The sequence below is a fragment of the Gastrolobium bilobum genome, unplaced genomic scaffold (assembly GCF_033153095.1).
Source record: "Gastrolobium bilobum isolate Gb01-03AN ecotype WA unplaced genomic scaffold, APGP_CSIRO_Gbil_v1 utg26612, whole genome shotgun sequence".
Lineage (NCBI taxonomy): Eukaryota > Viridiplantae > Streptophyta > Magnoliopsida > Fabales > Fabaceae > Gastrolobium > Gastrolobium bilobum.
In genome coordinates this window covers 6,975-27,521 of record NW_026898648.1, presented here as the reverse complement: position 1 = coordinate 27,521, position 20,547 = coordinate 6,975, and the positions used below count along the sequence as shown (strand labels likewise).

Below are 20,547 nucleotides of genomic sequence, written 5' to 3'. Positions count from 1 at the left end.
ATAGATTTTCTGAACAGCTTTGTTTGAATTTAGAATTTAAGCAATACTGTTGGAGCTACAAAATGGAGAAGATCATGGTGATGAATTTCGAAATTTTGAAGATGGTTCTTCTAGAATCTAAATCAAATTTCAACACTTGAATTTCATATTTTTAGCTCTTGGAATTTTTCGAAATTTTGGAGCCTCTGGAGAGATGTTGATTTCGAATTTTTAGCAAAAATTGGTGGAAGAGATATTCTCTCAAACTACTCAATCTTTCAATATCTTTGAAGATTTGTTTTTAAATTTAATATTCTGATTTTTTAAATTAAGAATCTTTAAATATCACTTGTGAAGATATAAGAAAGCAAGCATCTTTTCAAAGTTTACAAGAGACTGAAAAATTCGCCCCTCTACATGAGAAGCTCCTCTGTGTTTTTGAAAAACAGATCATCACCTATTCTTCTCCATTTTTCGCCCCACACCTAATCTCAAGACAACAATCACAGTCTTGAGAAAATTAATCAAACACTTGTAAATCCTCTAGCCTTCATTCGCCTAGCAAGCAATTAAGGGCAAAGGAGGATCAAGGAGAAGAGTTCTCTGCTGCGACATTGGAGATAGCTGTGTGGACTATCATTAGAAGACATCATCCTTTTGAAGCCTACAAGAGATCGGAATAAAGTAATTCTAAATCCTCTCGTGTTTCAATGAGCGTTTTCTTTATAAATCACATGAGGGCATAGATTGTCTATGCATTCCGCTTTCAGAAATTTTTTTATTTTTTCCTCATGTAGGCATATCATTGTGCGACAATGATGGTGCTAAAGTTTCGAACTTTCAACGCATACGATACTGTTAATATATAGTAAATCAGTAAGCCCAACTAATTTAACAAGATATTTTAGTTGATTGTGCAATATGCTGCATTAACTAAAGCAACAAGTGGAAACGTTTAAGCTAAAAAGTAACATTAATATCAATTTTCAGAGACTTAACAAGGACGTAAAAATAAAACGTTTATTGGAACAAAATAAATGCAGCATCAATCTAAACCTCACTTTTGTGGAGGCATAACAACAATAGGGCTCCTGACATGGTGCTTGCCATCTGTCCAATCCAACCTCCCAAAGACGTAATCAGCCTTATACTTAGTTAGCGGCTTCATGGTCAATGTAACTCTGAATTCCCTTTTTTCACCCTTTTCTTTAAAGCTCAATGTGTTAGGCTCAACTGAAACTAGAACCTCTTGAGGTGCCTTGATGCGCACTCTATACGTGCTTGGGGACCCAACATTGGTAAGAGTACGAGTTACAATCATAGAACGGCCACGGACAAACTGAGGAATTGTGATTGTTGGATAATTGAAATCTGCTAAGTTGAACGACTTTGGACAAATGTAAGGCTCGCCGTAAAACATCTTGATCTGGGAAGTGTTGTAACCATGACCGCACAAAAAGTTCACATAATCAACAGTATTTAGGTCATATACAAGTCCAGGGTCCGCTGCAAGATTAGGATGAATGTGCCCTGCTCCATAGGCAAATGGATTTGCCTTTTTCAGTGATGAATCCAGCACAGGCCTTCTGGTGTTATCTCTTGTTTTTGCTGCAAAAGGCATGAATTTTTTTTAATTTTATTTTTATGTTTAAAGGGTATAAGAAATTGAAAGGTATAATCTAAAAGGTGTGCAAATAATCTACTTTACCAGTGGTCATGATTGCTGACTTAATAGCAGCTGGACTCCAATCTGGATGAAGTGATTTGAGCAACCCAGCAAGGCCAGAAACATGAGGACATGACATTGAAGTTCCTGACATAGTAATGAAAGGAGTTATGCGTTTGTCAGGTGTTTTTTCTGTTGCAAATGGGGCTTCAGTATAAGCAGCAATGATGTCAACTCCTGGTGCGGCGATGTCAGGCTGAAACAAAAAGACAAAAAAAGACAATTGTATCTTCACTTTAGATTTAAGAAGAAAGGTGAATTGATTATAATGTCAGCAAAACACTAAACCTTGAGGATAGCTGGCTCAAGAATATTAGGGCCCCTTGATGAAAATGGAGCAACAAATGGAGCTGGCTTTATACCCAATTCAGTTTTCACTCTGGAGATTCGACCCAAAGGAAACCTGCAACATATTCATAATATAAGATGCAGTGAATCTAAAGAATCAAAACTAGGAAGAATTGAACAAGCCTGGAGCATGAGGAAGAAAATTACTTGGTGACGTTTATGTAATTAAAAATGTAATTGCCATCCTCAAAGTTAACATTTGAAGCAGGAAGCACATGACGGTCAAGTTCAATTTCATTCCCAGAGGACATGTCATTAGCCAAAATCATTCCAACAGCGCCTGCACTAGCAGCTTCCACACCTTTACGAATTGCTGAACCACCACGGAGACAAACCAATATTTTTCCCTTCACCTTCTTAGGATCAAGAGCTCCTCTCTCGCAAAGAAGGCTACAACAATTGACAAGATTAATTATAAGAGATCAATATCCTGAGTATAAAAGGTATTCGAGAAGATCAACTTGGTATTATTATTCTTACGCGTCTATGGTAGGTGTATCATTATCAGCTTTGGCATTAGCAGCACTGATCAATGGATATAACTTATTAGATGGTAAGCCAGAACCAGAAAGGCTTTCTCCCTAACAATAACAGAACGAACAAGACGTAGGTTAGATGCCATATGTGAGCCTCTTAAACTTAAGAGCAAAATTCTCATAAGGAGATTAATAATGTGAAAAAAAAGGGATGAAGATGTGAATTCAGTAGCAATTGATTGTATATTGTAGCTTCACAAGTAAGGACAAGGAAATAAAAAGAGATATTTATGTAACAAGAAAGAAAAAAAATATACCTTGATGATTTTTTTGTCACCAAGTGTAACATAACTAGTGAACTTCCTATCAAGTGTGCTTGCAGCAACGGTGAGCACCCATGGTTCCAAGTTACTTACAGTTGTATTAGCAGGTCCTGAATTTCCTGCTGAACACATTACAATTATGCCGTTGGCAGCTGCACGGAAGGACCCTATGGAAATACCACTTTTAAAATATTCGGGGGGATCATTAGAACCCAAAGAAATAGAAATCACATCAACGCCATCACTTATGGCAGCTTCGAAAGCAGCCAAAATGTCTGCATCAAAACATCCACCACCGGATTCTGATGACCAGCACACTTTGTAAGTAGCAACACGGGCTTTTGGTGATCCACCGCTTGCTGTTCCATTACCATTGCCAAATACACTTGCTCCAGCAACAAAATTACCCCCAGCAGTTGATAAAGTATGTGTACCATGACCTTCGTAATCTCGTGCACTAATAAACGGGGCATTTGGTACTTCACCAATAGATGCCTCAAATCCTTTGTAAAAATATCTTGCTCCAATAAGCTTCCTACATATAATAATGTAAAAGCCAAAATAAGATCAACAAAGAATAAAAATATCAAAAATGGTAAAAACTGGATCAATTTTAATTTTTCATCGTGCAACTGATGCAAATCACACTGTTACTACTAAGCTAAATCTTAATGATTAATTTTCGAAAGTCATGACGAAATTATGAATGATGTTTATCCATTTCACGAAATGAGAATCATTGATTCATTGCCACATTATGTTCACACAAAGTATCTAATTAATTATAACATATGCTAATAGAATTAATATTAACAAGGAAAGAAACAATTGACGTGATGAGTCTTTTTTCATAACTTCAATTTTATGTGTTTGTCTCACCAGAAAGTAACATATCTTTTATGTTTATTAAATGGGATAGTTTGGAGGAATTAGAAAGAGTAAAAAGAATCAACCTGTTGCAGTGAAATTTATCCTCATTCTGATCACTAGTTTGACAGATTCCACGCCACCTTTTTGGGACTGGCCCCATCCCTTCATCACTAAAACTCTTCGATTCAGGCCAAACACCTATCACAAGTCACATCATTATTACAGAACTAACAGTTGATAGAAGAACTTTCCGAGGCTCCTTAAAAGGATCATATTAAGTATTATAAAGCCTAAATAAAAATTAAGTTTTAAAACAAAACACATGGAACAACTACGTAAAGAAAATCTTCATACTTCGTTACCACTTACCAGTGTCTAAATTTGCAATGATGACATCTTCACCAAATGTCTTATTCCATAATGAGGAATTTGGAATTACACCATGACTCTCTAACCCGACAAAATCCCATGAGTGGGTTGTGTGCAGTTGTCATTTTTTACTTAAGAAGACTGATATTACATTCGGATGCTCTGCATGCACCAATAAAAAGCCACCAGTTAGAAAACTCAAGTATCTATTTTTCAAACTATATGCGCTATGCTTTATGCAGAGGATGTATGTGAGATAAATGTACGAAGTTAAACGACCTATTACCTGCACACTCCTTTGCTTCTTTTTCATCAAGTATTGCTGCAAAGCCATTAATATATCTATGATAAGAGTAAAAGATTGCTTCTCTGGCCCTCTCGGTGCTGTGTAAGAAAATACATACAATCAGTTCATATTAGTTTGTCAATAAGAGAACTTCATGGGTTTAGGGATAAATTACATACCTTCCAACGTAAGATCCAAGCAAATCATAATAAGAGTTTGTGACAGATTCGAGATCAACTGATGAAAGATTTGGACCGAAAGAATGTGATCCCAAGATTACAATATAGGACTAACAAAACAAAACATGAATTATTATTAGGCCACGATTTAAACATTGAAATATGCAAATTAGAGAACTTCAACCAACAGCATGATGAGTAATAGCTACAATATTATGCTTTGCATCGTCACAAGAAATTCGTAACCGGTTTCGTTCTTAGGAATCAGAAAACTAGTGAATAGTAATACATGAAACTTGTGACTGAACTTGCCTGTTTGATTGCTTGGGCAGGTTCCTGCAACACAACGCAGAGAAAAAGTGAAAGTAACACATGAAAAATGGTTGAAGACATTGTTTCTCTCTTGAATGATGTTTGGTAAGTTTGAATTTTGTGCAAATGGTCTCTTGCTTATATAACCATGTTCTGAGACTGATTGAAATCAAATCAAATCAAATCAGATTTTTTTTTTTAGGCAGGGTTTCTGCTAAATAAAGAAATTGAATGAATTATGGCAATTTTTTATATTTGAAATCATGTAAATTTGGACAACATTTACGTAATAATAATATATAAAAATGGAAAAGTATTGATATATGTCAAAAGCATACCATGTTCCGTTACTAATTGAAATCAAATCAAATCAATTATTTTTAGGCAGGGTTTCTGCTAAAAAAATAAATTGTATAAATTATGGAAATTTTTTATTTTTTGAAATTATGTTAAAATTTAGACAATATCTGCATGATAATAATACATAAAAGGGGCAGGATATACTTACGAGCAAAAAAGTTTACCACCTTTACAACCAACCTAATCTCCGTTGATTTCTATCAATCTAACGGTTATAATTTATTGGATCGTATTTATTAATTATTTATTAATCTTCAATAAATTCCATAAATTATAATCATTATATTGATGAAAATCAACGAAGATTAGATTGATTGTAAAGATAATAAACTTTTTTGATGGTAATTATATCCTTCCCATGTATAAAATTGGAGAAGTATTGATATATTTCAAAAACATCACCATGTTCCGTGACTGATTGAAATCAAATCAAATCAAATTTTTTTTTTGAGGCAGGTTTCTGCTAAATAAAGAAATCGAATGAATTACGGCAATTTTTTATTTTTGAAATCATTTACAAATTTGGACAATATCTACGTAATAATAATATATAAAATGGAAAAAGTATTGCTATATTTCAAAAATATGTTTTCACATGAATCGATTTTTAAATTTTTTTAAAAATGTTTTAAGTTTTGCACTCTATAAGAATTAAACACATAAGTTGTTAGGGCGTTCTAGCAACACTTGCCAGTTACCACTATACAGTACAAAAACATTGATGATAAAAGACACCTATTATTATATGGGATAAGATATTGTGACACCCAAGTTATGTTACACTCATGTGACACCCAGTCAATCTCACCGTTAGATCGCTTCTGTTGATCCAACGGTTATATTTATTTCCATCTTTGTATGGTCATGATTTCCCATATTTAATATTTTATATTTATTTCTACCTTTGTATGGTTATGATTTCTCATATTTAATGCTTTCACTTTAAATTTGGGAAATCATAACCATACAAAGATGGAAATAAATATAACCGTTGGATCAACAGAAGCGATCTAACAGTGAGATTGACTGGGTGTCACATGGGTGTAACATAACTTGGGTGTCACAATATCCTATCCCTTATTATATTTAGGGGAAGGATATTGTGACAACCAAGTTGTGTTACTACCAAGTGACTACCAATCAATCTTACCGTTAAATCGATTATGTTGATCCAACGGTTATATTTATTTCAATATTTGTATGGTCATGATTCCCCAAATTTAAAGTGAAAGTATTAAATATGGAAAATCATAACCATACAAAGGTGAAAATAAATATAAAGTATTAAATTTGGGGAATCATGACCATATAAAGATGAAAATAAATATAACCGTTGGATCAATATAATCGATCTAACGGTAAGATTGATTGGTAGTCACTTGGTTGTAACACAACTTGGTTGTCACAATATCCTTCCCCATATATTTATTATACATTTTAATTTAAATTTAGTTTAACAAGTGATTTATTAATCTGGCCTAGTGAATCACTTGTCCGAATTTAATAACATTGAGTCCCAAAAACTTAAGGGGATGTATTTGATTAAGATTTTAAAAGAATTTTTTGAGATAAAAAATCTTATAGATTTTAAAAGACTATTTAGAATTGGAGGGATTTTAAAGACTTTTTTAAAAGGTTTTTTTTACGATCAATATTTCATAAGATTGGATTTTAAAGGATTTAATAGAATTTATAAGATTTGAAAGGACAATATGAATTTATAAGATTTTAAAAAATATATGAATTTTTAACAAACATTCAAAATTACAGAGTCAATAAAAAAGTTAACAAAGAAATGTAATGATATTAAAAAAAATTAAATCAAATATAATTTTCTTAATCAGTAGAATTCATGATAAGATTTCGTTGCAATTTTTTGCATTTGATCTTGTAAACCTTGGGGTTTTTATTCTACGTGATGAAAGTTTTCTAACCATATATTATATGCGTGTTTTCATTGAGTATTCCAAGAAAATTTCGAATCTTAATTTCTAGGTTTTGTTGCATGAAAACTTAGAAAATTTCTCAAGTTATTTTCAATCGATACGTTGAAACCTTAAATTGCTTTGGGGCTTTTAAAAAACAAGTTTTAGTGAGTTTCCTATAGCGAAGGAATTTTGTTCATGAATGTATTGTTATTAAACATAGGGTTCATATTGTACAAGTTTCAATCTTTCTTAAAATCGATCTTGTTTTATTGATGTAAAATGAAAATCAGTTTGGGGGTTGTTCTATGTTGCTTTTCCCTGTTTTATATTGTTTTTAATATAAAAATTACACAATTTTGTGCCAAGAAAAATCGCAACCAATAGTTTAAAAAATCATTTTATAAACTTCCAAAAACTGTTCAAAAATTTGCTGTTTTGAGATGGATTAGATTAAAATCTTGTTGGGTTGTTGTTTCTGGGTTGTTTTGTGATGAAAATTGCTTAAGAATATATTGTTACTTTTGAGCTTTGACGAAACTCACATGGCGGAACCCGATTTCGAGCGGATAAACTCACCAAAGGTAGAAGAAGATACTTTGCAATAGAGAAATCTCAAGAAATCCTAGAGATTTAGGTGAGATTATGAGAGATGCATCCTATTTATATTTCTCACTAAAAAGTCTCACGAAATCCACTCCAATAGAAAATTCATTAAAATCGTCAGTTTTTTGTATAGCACAAGATTATTTTTCCTTTGTCTAAAATTTCTGATTTAAAATACTAATCGAATACCACGTGACTTTTTTTCAATCCTTTAAAATCTTTATTGAATACCAAAGGATTATTTTGTCCACAAATAATCCATTAAAATACTTTGAAATCTTCATCCAATACACCCCTAAACTATTTGAAGGAGACACATGAATGGGTTTAATTTGTCTTGTATAATCTTTTAAAATATCTATAAATTCATAAGCGTCTAATAATAATAATAATAATTTTATAATTAATTTTTCCCTATTCCCCCAAAAAAATGATCACATATCACAATACGTTTTAGTGTTTGAACTTTGAACAACCGTATCTGAAAAACATATTTTTGTTTGTTGAGAATATTTAAAATATTACAAATCTCAGTGTCTATATATATATATATATATATATATATATATATATATATATATATATATATATATTACTCCCAGAATGACGTTATTTTGGGATTGAAAAATTAAATAATTATAATTATAAAGACTATAATAACCCTGAAATAAATTAAAATTACAAAAACACCATGATTTCTGCCCCAAAACGACGTCGTATTAGGCTTACTGCAGATAACTTATCTGCAATAACGCATCCTATTTTTGAAGTACAAGTCATTTTTTTCATCACCATTTCCCAATTTTTAATTTGCTCATTTTTGGAAAATAACCTATAAAAATATGGTAACAAATATTTGTATCTTGTGTGTTGAATTTTTTTTAAGCCAACAAGAATGAAAAGAAAAATTACATCATTATAAACAATAAATTTGATTTTTTTAATTTACATTACTCAAAAAATTATCTTAGGTCAATAAAATTATTTATTATATTAATGGTTATTTGAATTACTAAATTTAATTCCAAATTTAAAAATAATAGTTACATTATTTACTATCTTATTTATTAGGAATTCATTATTATTTATGATTGTAATTAATATTATGTGAATGAGGGAATATAAATGGGAAGAAAGAGTAAAATTTGGAAGAAACCATCAAGTAATATCTGACAGTTTCGTGGAGATGAATAGCAGTATCGCCACCCACGTTAGAGATATTATCAGATCCTATTAAGTGGCATCCTAATCTCTTTAGTGGGGCTAACATGTTCAACTACGTCATTTTGGTAAATAAATTGTACGAAAATCGAATTGATAATTGCTTTTAATAGAGTTTATTTTGGTTATAAAATCAAATAAGTACCATTTAATTATATTCTTGTTATTACTCAATTTTCACAATTAAGATGATAGATAATTACATATATTGAATCGATAAAAATCACATTTTATTGGAGGTTATATATATATATATATATATATATATATATATATATATAGAGAGAGAGAGAGAGAGAGAGAGAGGGGTAGGATCCTTTGACACCTCATCTGATAGCCGTTAGATCTAAAAAAGATCAATGCTGTCACATGCTCTCAAATTAGAGTCGTTGATCTTTTTTGATCTAACAGCTCTTAGATGATGTGTCAAATTTAAAGGGCAGGATATTGATCTTTATAGGGGCAAGATATTCTTACACTGATGTAAGAGTTAGAGGTCTTATACTCAATCTTGAAGCATTGATCCACTTGCATCCAATGGCTCACATTACTAAAAAAATAGGGCCCTTAGATATAAGTGGGATTAATGATCAAGATTGAGAGTGTAACTTACACTAGTGTAAAATGAAGCAAAAAAATTTATTTATTGCAATTTAATTAAATAATTACGCAAATATGACAGTTTGGGGAGTATTTACAGATCTGTTGCACACTGTGATGTCCTTTTTGGGCGTCACATGTGACGCCCCAGTGAGGCGTCTCTCAAGAAGGAGAAGACGCCCCAATGGGGCGTCACATGTGACGCCCAAAAAGGGCGTCTCATGTGCAATGTTATAAATACCCCATTTTCCCATTTCACTCCTCACTCATTCACCTCTCTCTAACCATGGTTCGTAGCGAAGCTCTGCCGACTTAGGTAAGGTCGTAATACCTCCTATGTATAAGTCTAAATTACAGTGCTAGTTAGTAATACATGTTAGGATTGATCGTATATTAGAGACTTAGAACATTAGGATAGTCACTTAAAAATTTTGTGTCATGCTATGAATGTTGTAATGATACTCCCTTTTTTTTTGTTACGTAGTTATTATTATTAATATTTAATTATGCAGATATCAAACATATGTTTGACATTTCAGTAACATGAGCACGAATATTAACAAGAAAAAAGTCTCATGCATCCAAGGTCTCGCCTTCAACGATTGCAAAGGCAATCAGTAAACATTCATCGTTACCATCTTGGGCTGTGGCCACCAATAATTTGCCTTTGTACTTCCCATATAAATGTGTTCCATCAATTTGTATGACGGGTTTGGCAAATTTGAACGCCTCACAACACTGTCTAAACGTCCAAAATATGCGATGAAACACCTTTTTTCCAGTCACTAAGGTCTGCTCTGCATAAAGGTCATTTGTTTGGATATGATAAAATGAACCTGTAGGAAAGCGAAGCATGTATTCGCACCACCTTGGCAAAAAAGCATACGATTCCTCCCAATCACCGTACATAATTGCCATCGCTTTCTGCTTCGCATACCACACCTTTCTGTAAGAAACTTTAAAGCCATATTTAGAGGTTATCCTTTCTTGCACCAAAGAGATTGACACAGATGGTTCTTCCTTTATCATCCCTGCATTGAAGAGTACCCAGACTCGATAACATCGAAAAAATTGTGTCTTTACACAACAGTACGTAAACATTGACATGACATACATTTAAATAAATACGTACCTATAATGAGATCTGCTATAACGTTCGCATCAAGCTGTCTATGTCCCTGGGAAATGTGCTCATTTAAACAATTGTGATTTCCACCCCATCTCGTAATCTTCCAATTTTCACCAAACACTGGTTTCATGGTCCTAACGCGCCACGGGCAACCATTATCATACGCACAACATTTCATGGATAACTTTGCAGGCGTGCTCTCAATTACAATTGCTTCTTGATGCTCCCTAATGAGGTTGTGCTTAAGTGCCATTTGGACATCTTTTTTTGTTGCAAATTCTTGATTGACAAATAACTTGTCACCCAGTTGCCACGGACCTTGTATTGAACCCGATCCTGAGACCGAACCATCAGTGCATGATTCTTGTTCGCTCCGATAACTCCAATCAATGTAGGAATAATGCGGAATTCCTTCCCAAAAAGGAATTACAGCTTCGTCACCTCCAACTGCGGATTGTAACTTTTTAATACAAAAACCCTAATTTAGGTATTATACCAGGGGCAAAATTCAACTATATACAAGTTATTTCAATTACCTTCATGATGAATACCTAATGGGGCAGACGCAACGTCATGCAACTGTGGCATTTGCGCGACCACTGGTCCATGGAATATTGGGATTTGAGACACACCCATCTCAGCACATTCATCTCCTTCGGAAGCACTAGCATCCTCCGCAAGAAGACGTTCTTCCATTGCGATATTTTCATCATCATCGTCGTCGTCTTCGTCGTGCATTTCCCAAGTCGGATCATTTTCATCTCCCTCAGAATAGTTACCAACTGGAGACGCACGAGCGGCAGACAAAGATGGAAGAAGGGGAGAATTTAAATCAACTGACCTCACCAGTAACGGAACATTCTCGGTTGACATACAACTCTAGAAAATCTGTCCTTGACTAGTTGGAAAATTCTTCCATTGTCATCTCCAGGTCTTCATCGTCAACCACTTGCAAACTAATGTATTTATCACATTGCCATAACCTTGTCGTGATCTGAGTGATACATTGGTTGCCTTGAAGACTTAACTTCTGCCGAATTCTCTGATGCAGTTCACCAATGGTTGCGTTGCGTTGGATACGTGTCGGCCTTTTTTCACCTTCAATCATGACACCTCTTCGACCTTCTACCTTCCTACCATTGTAATATAACACAACACGAACAGAATCAGGACGAGAACTCATTCTAAAATAGAATAAGAAATAAAATTCAAATACTAAATTAAAGAGAAGAGATATGAAAAGTGAGAGAAGAGGTGTGAAGAGTGAATAGAGGGGTCGGGGATTATATAGGGTGCACAATGTGATGCCACTTTTGGGCGTCACATGTGACGCCCCAATGAGGCATCTCTCCCTAGGGTGAGACGCCCCATTGGGGCATCACATGTGACGCCCAAAAGTGGCGTCACATTGTGCAGTACATTTGTATTTATTCCCCAAACTGTCATAAATGCGTAATTATTTAATTAAATTGCAATAAATAATTTTTTTTTCCTGTAAAATGATCCTAACCCATATATATATATATATATACATATATATATATATATATAGGATCAGGATCATTTTACACCTGTGTAAGACCATCTCAACTGTTGATTTCTGTGTATCCAATGGTTATAATTTATGAAGTCATAAGAATTAATTATTATTAATTAATCATTAATTACACTACAAATATCAACCGATGATTTTCGTCCATCAACAGTTGCGATGTGGTGTAAGACTTGTTAGTCTTACACTAGTGTAAAAAGAACCTGTCCTATATATATATATATATATATATATATATATATATATATATATATTTATATAGGGACAGGATATTCTTACACCGGTGTAAGAGTTAGAAGTCTTACGCTCAATCTTGACCATTGATCCACTTGTATCCAATGGCTCACATTACTAAAAAATTTGAGCCCTAAGATATAAGTGGGATTAACGGACAATATATATATATATATATATAAAAGATATGATCAACTTACATCGGTGTAATAATAACAAGTTTTACACCAAATCCTAACCATTGATTTTTGTCAATCTAACGATTATAATTAATTGGGAATCAATAATTAATTAATATGATCCAGTAAATTATAATCGTTAGATTGACGAAAATCAACGATTAGGATTTCGTTAAGACTTGTTATTCTTACATCAGTGTAAGTTGATCTTATATATATATAAGGTGTGATTAAGGGTGAAAGTGGGCTGGGATGGGCCGAGCTTTGCCTCGAAAAGCCCAAGCTTATGCCATAAATTTTTAATTTGGCCTGACCTGAGCCTAGTACGAGTCTAACTGTTAGCCTGGCTTGACCTGTTTATAAAAAAAAATGGCCTGGATTGGCCTGTTAGTCTCTTAATTTTTAACTTCCAAGCAGAACATGAATCAAATTCACAAAATACTCAAATTGTGTTGCTAAAACAAAAATTACAAATTCAATGTCTAAATAGAACCATGAATCATAAAAAAATTCATCACATTCTGCATTTAGTCACTTTCAAAAGCAAAATACTCAAACTAAATAACATTATTTCATCAGATCCAACAAACAAATCTATATTATGTAAATTAAAGTAATTACATAAATCCAACAAACACATCATGATGCTTGTAGTAACCAAAAACTTCTCTTCATCTTCTCTCCCTTTCAAATACAATTCCCAGATTACATAAGTTGAAAAACAATTTGAAAATATAGAAAACAAAAAACAAGAATAAAGAATAGAAGTGCTCAATGTAGATGTAAAACGACCTAGGATAGATAATCAATCCTATCTTTGACACTATAGACTAGGGCACATAAATGAAACAAGATTGTCTAGGATGCATAGAGATGGATACCTAAATTCCAAGGATTTGGAATCCTATGGACAATGTGAATCTTGTCTAGCTGAGAAAATGATTCGTCAAAAGCCCAATGGGCTTGAGATTCATAGGGCTAGTGAGTTATTAGAACTCATTCACTCTGATGTATGTGGCCCAATGTCTATTGAGGCTAGAGGAGGATACTCCTATTTCATTACCTTTAATGATGAAGTAGAGAAACAATGTGGCAAGATGATTAAGTCATTGCGATCAGATCATGGTGGTGAATATCTGAGCCATGAGTTTCAGGATTATTTAAGAGAAAATGGAATTCTCTCGCAGTTTAGTGCACTTTACACACCACACCAAAATGGTGTCTCCGAAAGGAGAAACAGGACCTTGTTAGACATAGTTAGGTCTATGATGAGTGAGACTCAACTTCCAAAATCGTTTTGGGGATATGCCTTGGACACAGCGGCATACCTTCTAAATAGGGCACCGTCTAAATATGTTCAGACCACACCATATAAGATATGGAACGGTAATAGACCCAACCTGAGATACCTCAGGGTATGGGGATCGCTGGCTTATGTCAAAGCGTTGGCATCAGACAAGCTTAGTGCTGAGAGTACTAAATGTCTATTTGTGGGGTACCCCAAGGTTCTAAGGGATACTGCTTTTACTCCAAGAATGAACACAAGGTGTTTGTGTCCAGGAATGCTGAGCTCCTTGAGAAGGATTTGATCTCTCAAAGAGCCAGTGGGAGTAAGATTGATCTTGAAGAAGTACAAGAACCACAAGAACAGATTGAGGAACCCGAGTTTGCTCTGCATGCAACATTCTCCAATGGATAAGTAAACACACAACTCCATAGATGTACGAGGGTCATCCATCCACCTGAAAGGTATGGGTTTGTGATTGAGAATCAACAAACCGTCGAGGATGATGAACCAAGTAACTACGAAGAGGCAGTCAAGGATGTTGACTCTTCTAGATGGCTCGAAGCCATGGAATCTGAAATGGATTTGATGTATCAAAACAAGGTATGGACCTGGTTCCTAAACTGCGAGGAATAGTTCCTATCGGTAACAAATGGGTCTTTAAAAGAAAGACTGATGCAGATGGCAACATTCAGACCTATAAAGCTATCAAATCAAGAATGGGCCCTACATCCCCAACCTGTCATTCTCAATATGTTATAGTAGAGACAGCATAAAGTTTGAAAGACAAACAAAGTGTTATACGTACCTTGCTTGAAAGTTGTAATATACACATTTCTATGGCAGATTGAAGCTCAGTATTCAACTTATACCCATCATTTCCAGTGCTGGAAGCTTCAGCTGAATTTTGCAGCCACTTCCTTAAATGTTTAATGAGGTCAGATATTGCACTAATTATTGCAACTGAAGCCTGTTGCTTCACATTTTGGGCAAGTTGTGTCGTGGTGTTAATAATATTAATCTGAAGGACAGGCCGCTTGGCAACATTCTTATGATCCAAGTGCTTGACCAAAATGGACAACAGAAGATGGGAGTTGTCTCCTGGTGTGCAAAAAGAGACAATCAATACACTAAAATAGGAGAAAACATCATTTTTTTTTCAAGGAAAATTATGTCACTGTCTCACTGAATGTTGCAGGGCTACCTGATTCTGCTAAAAGAGATTGTAAATACATCAAAACACGAGCAGCAACTCCTTTTTCAGAAGACCATTGATTTTCAGAATCAAAATTATGAAAAAGAGGCTCAAGGACACGCCGCAGAGTTGTAGCTTCCCTTGCCAATTTGACCATATTATACAAGCAAACCTTTGACCAATATGTAGGATCTCTAGTAGTATCCCTGTAAAGTGGTAAACACATAAGGGCTATTTGAGATCATAACTTTTGGCTTCTTAATAAAGGGTGGGGGAGAAGAGTAAGTAAAGACATACAACATAGGGTCCATCTCAGTTCCTGCCACAACTTTAAGCAACAGAGGATCCTTCTTAGTGATGTCTGGTAAAGAACAATCCTCTTCTTTAGGAAATCCCTGTACCAACTGGTCCAGGGACTCTAAATTTAGTTTATCTTCCTTGGTCTGGTTGGAGTTAGATTGGAGACTTGTGTAATTTTCCAAAGTCACTGTTGTAATCTATTTTAGAGTCCACCCACCGAAACAAGAAAGGAAATAATTAAATTGACAAACAACTGTATTGTTCCAAGTGCAAGCTAACCTTGAAATTCAATACCCAAGTTTTGATTCAAAGTTTTGGGGAAAAAATACATAACAAACCAAACATCAATATAAATGCAACCCTTTCTTTTATATCACATCTTGAATCATTGAATAATAACTAAAAGAGTAAAAGTATGGAAATAATACTCACTTCATCCAAATCCATGGAAAGATGTGAGTGCTCACCCATGAAACGCACCTAGCCACAGAAAACATAGGGGGGAAAATACATAACAAACCAAACATCAATATAAATGCAACCATTTCTTTTATATCACATCTTGAATCATTGAATAATAACTAAAAGAGTAAAAGTATGGAAATAATACTCACTTCTTCCAAATCCATGGAAAGATGTGAGTGCTCACCCATGAAACGCATCCATGTAAGAGTTAGAAGTCTTACACTCAATCTTGATCATTGATCCACTTGTATCCAATGGCTCACATTATTAAAAATTTAGAGCCCTTAGATATAAATAGGATCTTTTGACACCGGTGTCAAATTTCAAATTTGACACCTCATCTTATAGCCGTTAGAAAAAAAAAGATCAACGACTCTGATTTGTAAGCATGTGACTCCATTGGTTTTTTATAATCTAACGGCTATAAGACGAGGTGTCAAATTTAAAATTTGACACCGGTGTCAAATGATCCTACCTCATATATATATATATATATATGTATATATCTTTGGGAGTGATCTATTGTCTTAAGAAACATACTAGAATATAACTTATTAATTAGCAGTACATACCAACCATCCCGTTTATCTTCATTAAAAACAAGCACTTCTTAAATTCTGTTAATCGTGCAGGAACTAGATGGTGTATGTCATGAAAACAACTGGGTCCTACCAACTTATCATCTATCTCAATCAGATGGTAAGAGTATCTAATCTAGAAGTAGAATCCATAATCGGCATAATTCTTCTCATGAATTGAGAAATGCACAATTAACAGTATAACAATATAATTCATTTAAATAAGACAATCATTTTATTAATTTCATGATCATGGAGTGGGCAATTACAATATTTATGCAAATCAAGCGGGTAGAGTGCAATCGAAGGATTGTCTGTATTTTTGTCTTCTTGTGATATTGGAAGCTAAGCGGTAGAGTGGAATCGAAGGATTATCAAGCGGGTAGAGTGGAACCGGATGGAATCTGTTGGGAACTCGGTTCCTTCAAGCTCAGCTCAGGGGACTTTCTTTGCGGAAGTCAATAAGCAAGATCCTGATCTCGGATCTCGGCAATACCTCGGCCTGAACTTCACCAGGTCGGGCAGCGCAGCGAAAAATCAAAAACAAAACAGAGAGAGAGAGAACACAAACAGTTTTAACGTGGGAAAACCTTCTTCAATGAAGAAGTAAAAACCCACGGGACCTAGTCCAGATCAAAAATCCACTATGAAAATAATGGTTACACAGAATCAAATTCACCAATGTGGTGGTTAACTCAAACACTCCAACAATGGTGATAATCAAACCTCCCTAGAGATGTTTCACTCAAACTCTCTAGAGATCTCTCAAATACAAAGCATAAAGCTTTGCTCAAATCTCTCAAATAATTTTCTCTCAAATTTTGAATCTCTCTTTTAATCTCTCTCTTAATCTCTAACCTAGCCTCCACCCACAACTAATGAATATATAGAGGAGATGAGATCTAGGGTTTAGGGTTTTTAGGAAACCCCTCAATGGGCTTGCTTAGCATTGAAGGAGGAAGCCCAACAAATCTCCCCCTCCGACATCAATGCGTCGACTTCAGCATCAACCCGGCTCCTTCACAGCAGTCTTCAAATTTCCTTGCTGGAATCGGCTTCGTCATCATGTTGGACCAATTTTGGTCAGTGTGCACTTTGACAAGTTCGAGCTCTCCACGTTCCATCACATCTCGGATCCAGTGATACCTCACATCAATGTGCTTAGTGCGGGAGTGATAGGTCGAATTCTTCGCAAGACGGATTGCGCTTTGATTGTCACAACCCAGCTCGTACTTGTCTTGATCATGGCCGAGTTTCATGAGGAACTTCTTCATCCACAGCATCTCTTTGATTGCCTCAGTAGCGGCAATGTACTCAGCCTCAGTTATCGATAGTGTAACACACTTCTGAAGTCTTGATTGCCAAGAGACAGCTCCTCCGGCAAATCTCATCATGTATCCCGTCGTCGATTTCCTCGAGTCAGAATCTCCCCCTAAATCAGAATCCGAGTAGCCTTGCAACTCGGCTTTGCCTTCTCCAAATCGGAGGCATAAGTTGGTCGTACCTCGGAGGTATTTGAAGATCCACTTCACTATTTTCCCAGTGCTCTTTGCCGGGGTTTGACAGATACCGGTTTACTATTCCAACAGCATACGCCAAGTCGGGTCTAGTGCAAACCATTGCATACATCAAACTTCCAACGGCGGATTGGTACGGGACCTTCGTCATCTCATCTTTGTCCTCATCAGATCTCGAAAATTGCTTCTGGTTCAGCTTTTTGTGTCCGGATAGGGGGTGCTCACTGTTTTGGCTTTGTTCATGCTGAATCTCTTCAAAATATTCTCTATATACTTTTCTTGACTCAGCCACAGTAGCTTCTTTTGTCTATCTCGGATAATCTTGATTCTGAGAATCTGCTTTGTAGGGCCGAGGTCCTTCATTGCGAAGGACGAGCTCAACGCCTTTTTCAGGGCGGCTATCCTCGATTTGTCTTTCCCTACAATAAGCATGTCGTCAACATATAACAACAATATCAGAAAATCCCTGGCTTCATACCTCTTCACAAATACGCAGTAGTCGACTTCTGTCTTCCCAAACTTGTGATCAGTCATGAATGATTCAAACTTCTTGTACCACTGCCGAGGTGCTTGCTTTAAGCCATAGAGGCTCTTCTTCAACCGACACACCAAGTCTTCTTGGTCTGGAGCTCGGAACCCCTCAGGTTGCTCCATATATATCTCTCCTTCTAAATCACCGTGAAGAAATGTCGTCTTCACGTCCATTGGTTCTACCTCAAGATCCATCGAAGTCGCCGTGGCTAACACGGTTCGGACCGAGGTCATTTTCACGACAAGAGAAAAAATCTCCTCAAAGTCTACTCCTTTCTTCTGATTGCAGCCTTTCACCATAATCCGGGCTTTGTATCTCAGCTTCTGCCCGTTCTCTTCGTTCTTAATCTTGTACACCCATTTATTTTTCAAAGCTCGTCTTCCTTCAGGCAACTCGGTCAGCTCATAAGTCTGATTCTCGTGCAGAGACTTCATCTCGTCTTGCATTGCCTTTTTCCATTCTTCTTTCTCTGAGCTCGTCACAACCTCATCATAACTTTGAGGCTCACCGTCTTCAGCAATAACGGTGTATTCATCAGATGGGTACCTAGTAGAGGGCCTTCTTTCTCGAGTTGGATATCTCGGCTATTCTTCAGCTTGAGAACCTGGTTCGTCATTCTCATCCCGGATCTCAACATCAACATGTACCTCATCATCAGCTTGTTGCTGGTCATCAATTTCTTCATTCTCTTGATTTTCTCCCCCTGCTTCAGCTCGGACAGGAGGGATGGGTTCTTCACGTCTGACAGTAACATGGACTTTGGGCTTCGAGATGTCTTGAATGTTCTCATCTTCACGAAAGATCACATCTCGACTTTTCATTATCTTCTTGTTGATTGGATCCCAAAGTCAGAACCCAAACTCACATCTCGGCGAACCAAGATAGATGCATTCTTTAGTCTTCGCATCGAGTTTTTCCCTTTCATCTTTAGGGATATGCACGAAAGCTCGGCATCAAACACCTTCAGGTTATTATAGGCCGTTTTCCGACCTGTCCAGACTTCTTCTGGAATTTCTCCTTTAAGTGGCCGTGATGGTGAGAGGTTGATCAAGTCAACAGCAGTTCTGACGGCTTCTCCCCAGAATGATTTCGGCAATCCGGCATTGGATAGCATACTTCGGACTTTCTCTTCAATAGTCCTGTTCATCCTCTCAGCAAGTCCATTCAACTGTGGAGTCTTGGGGGCCGTCTTCTCAAGTCGAATCCCGGCCGCTCTGCAGTATGCATCAAATGGGCCACAGTACTCACCACCATTGTCAGATCGGACCACCTTCAATTTCTTGCCAGTCTCCCTTTCAGCCATAACATGGAATTCTTTAAATGATTGGAGTACCTGGTCTTTAGACTTCATCAAATAAACCCACACTTTGCGGGAGTGGTCATCAATGAATGAAAAAAAATACTGAGCTCCTCCAAGGGATATTTCCGACATGGAGCAGACATCAATATGGACGAGGTCAAGAATATACATGCGTCATCTAGGTTGATCCGGTCTCACAAAAGAAACCCGGTGCTGCTTTCCAGCTAGGCAGTGCGTGCAACTCTCCAACGCTTGGCCTTTCAACCCGGTCAGTAGTCCTTTCTTGTTTAGGATTTGGAGCCCTTTCTCGCTCATGTGGCCGAGGCGCTTGTGACATAGCTCCAAGCTAGGTTCATCTCGAACAGAATTGGCTTCTCCGCCATTGATCTTACCTTGCATCACGTACAAGGAGCCTTCCTTCTTACCTCGGGCAACAACCAAGTTTCCCTTGGCCAGTTTCCATCTAACACTACCAAAGTAGTTTACTAACCCGGCATCGTCAAGCTTGCCTACCGAGATTAGGTTCAAACGCATGTCAGGTACATGCCTCACATCTTTCAACACAAGTCGGCATCCGACATCTGTGGTCAGAGTTACATAACCGACACCAACAATCTTGCTGGTCACTTGATTTCCCATCTTCACGACTCCAAAATCACCACCTCGGTAAGAGGAGAAAAAACCTTTGTGTGGAGTAACGT

At 36.1% G+C, this 20,547-nt stretch overlaps 1 pseudogene; it reads right to left on the bottom strand.

Moving 5' to 3' along the window:
• Nucleotides 1–1,036: 1,036 nt before the first annotated feature.
• Nucleotides 1,037–4,952, bottom strand: LOC133318027 (subtilisin-like protease SBT5.4; annotated as a pseudogene).
• Nucleotides 4,953–20,547: the final 15,595 nt, after the last annotated feature.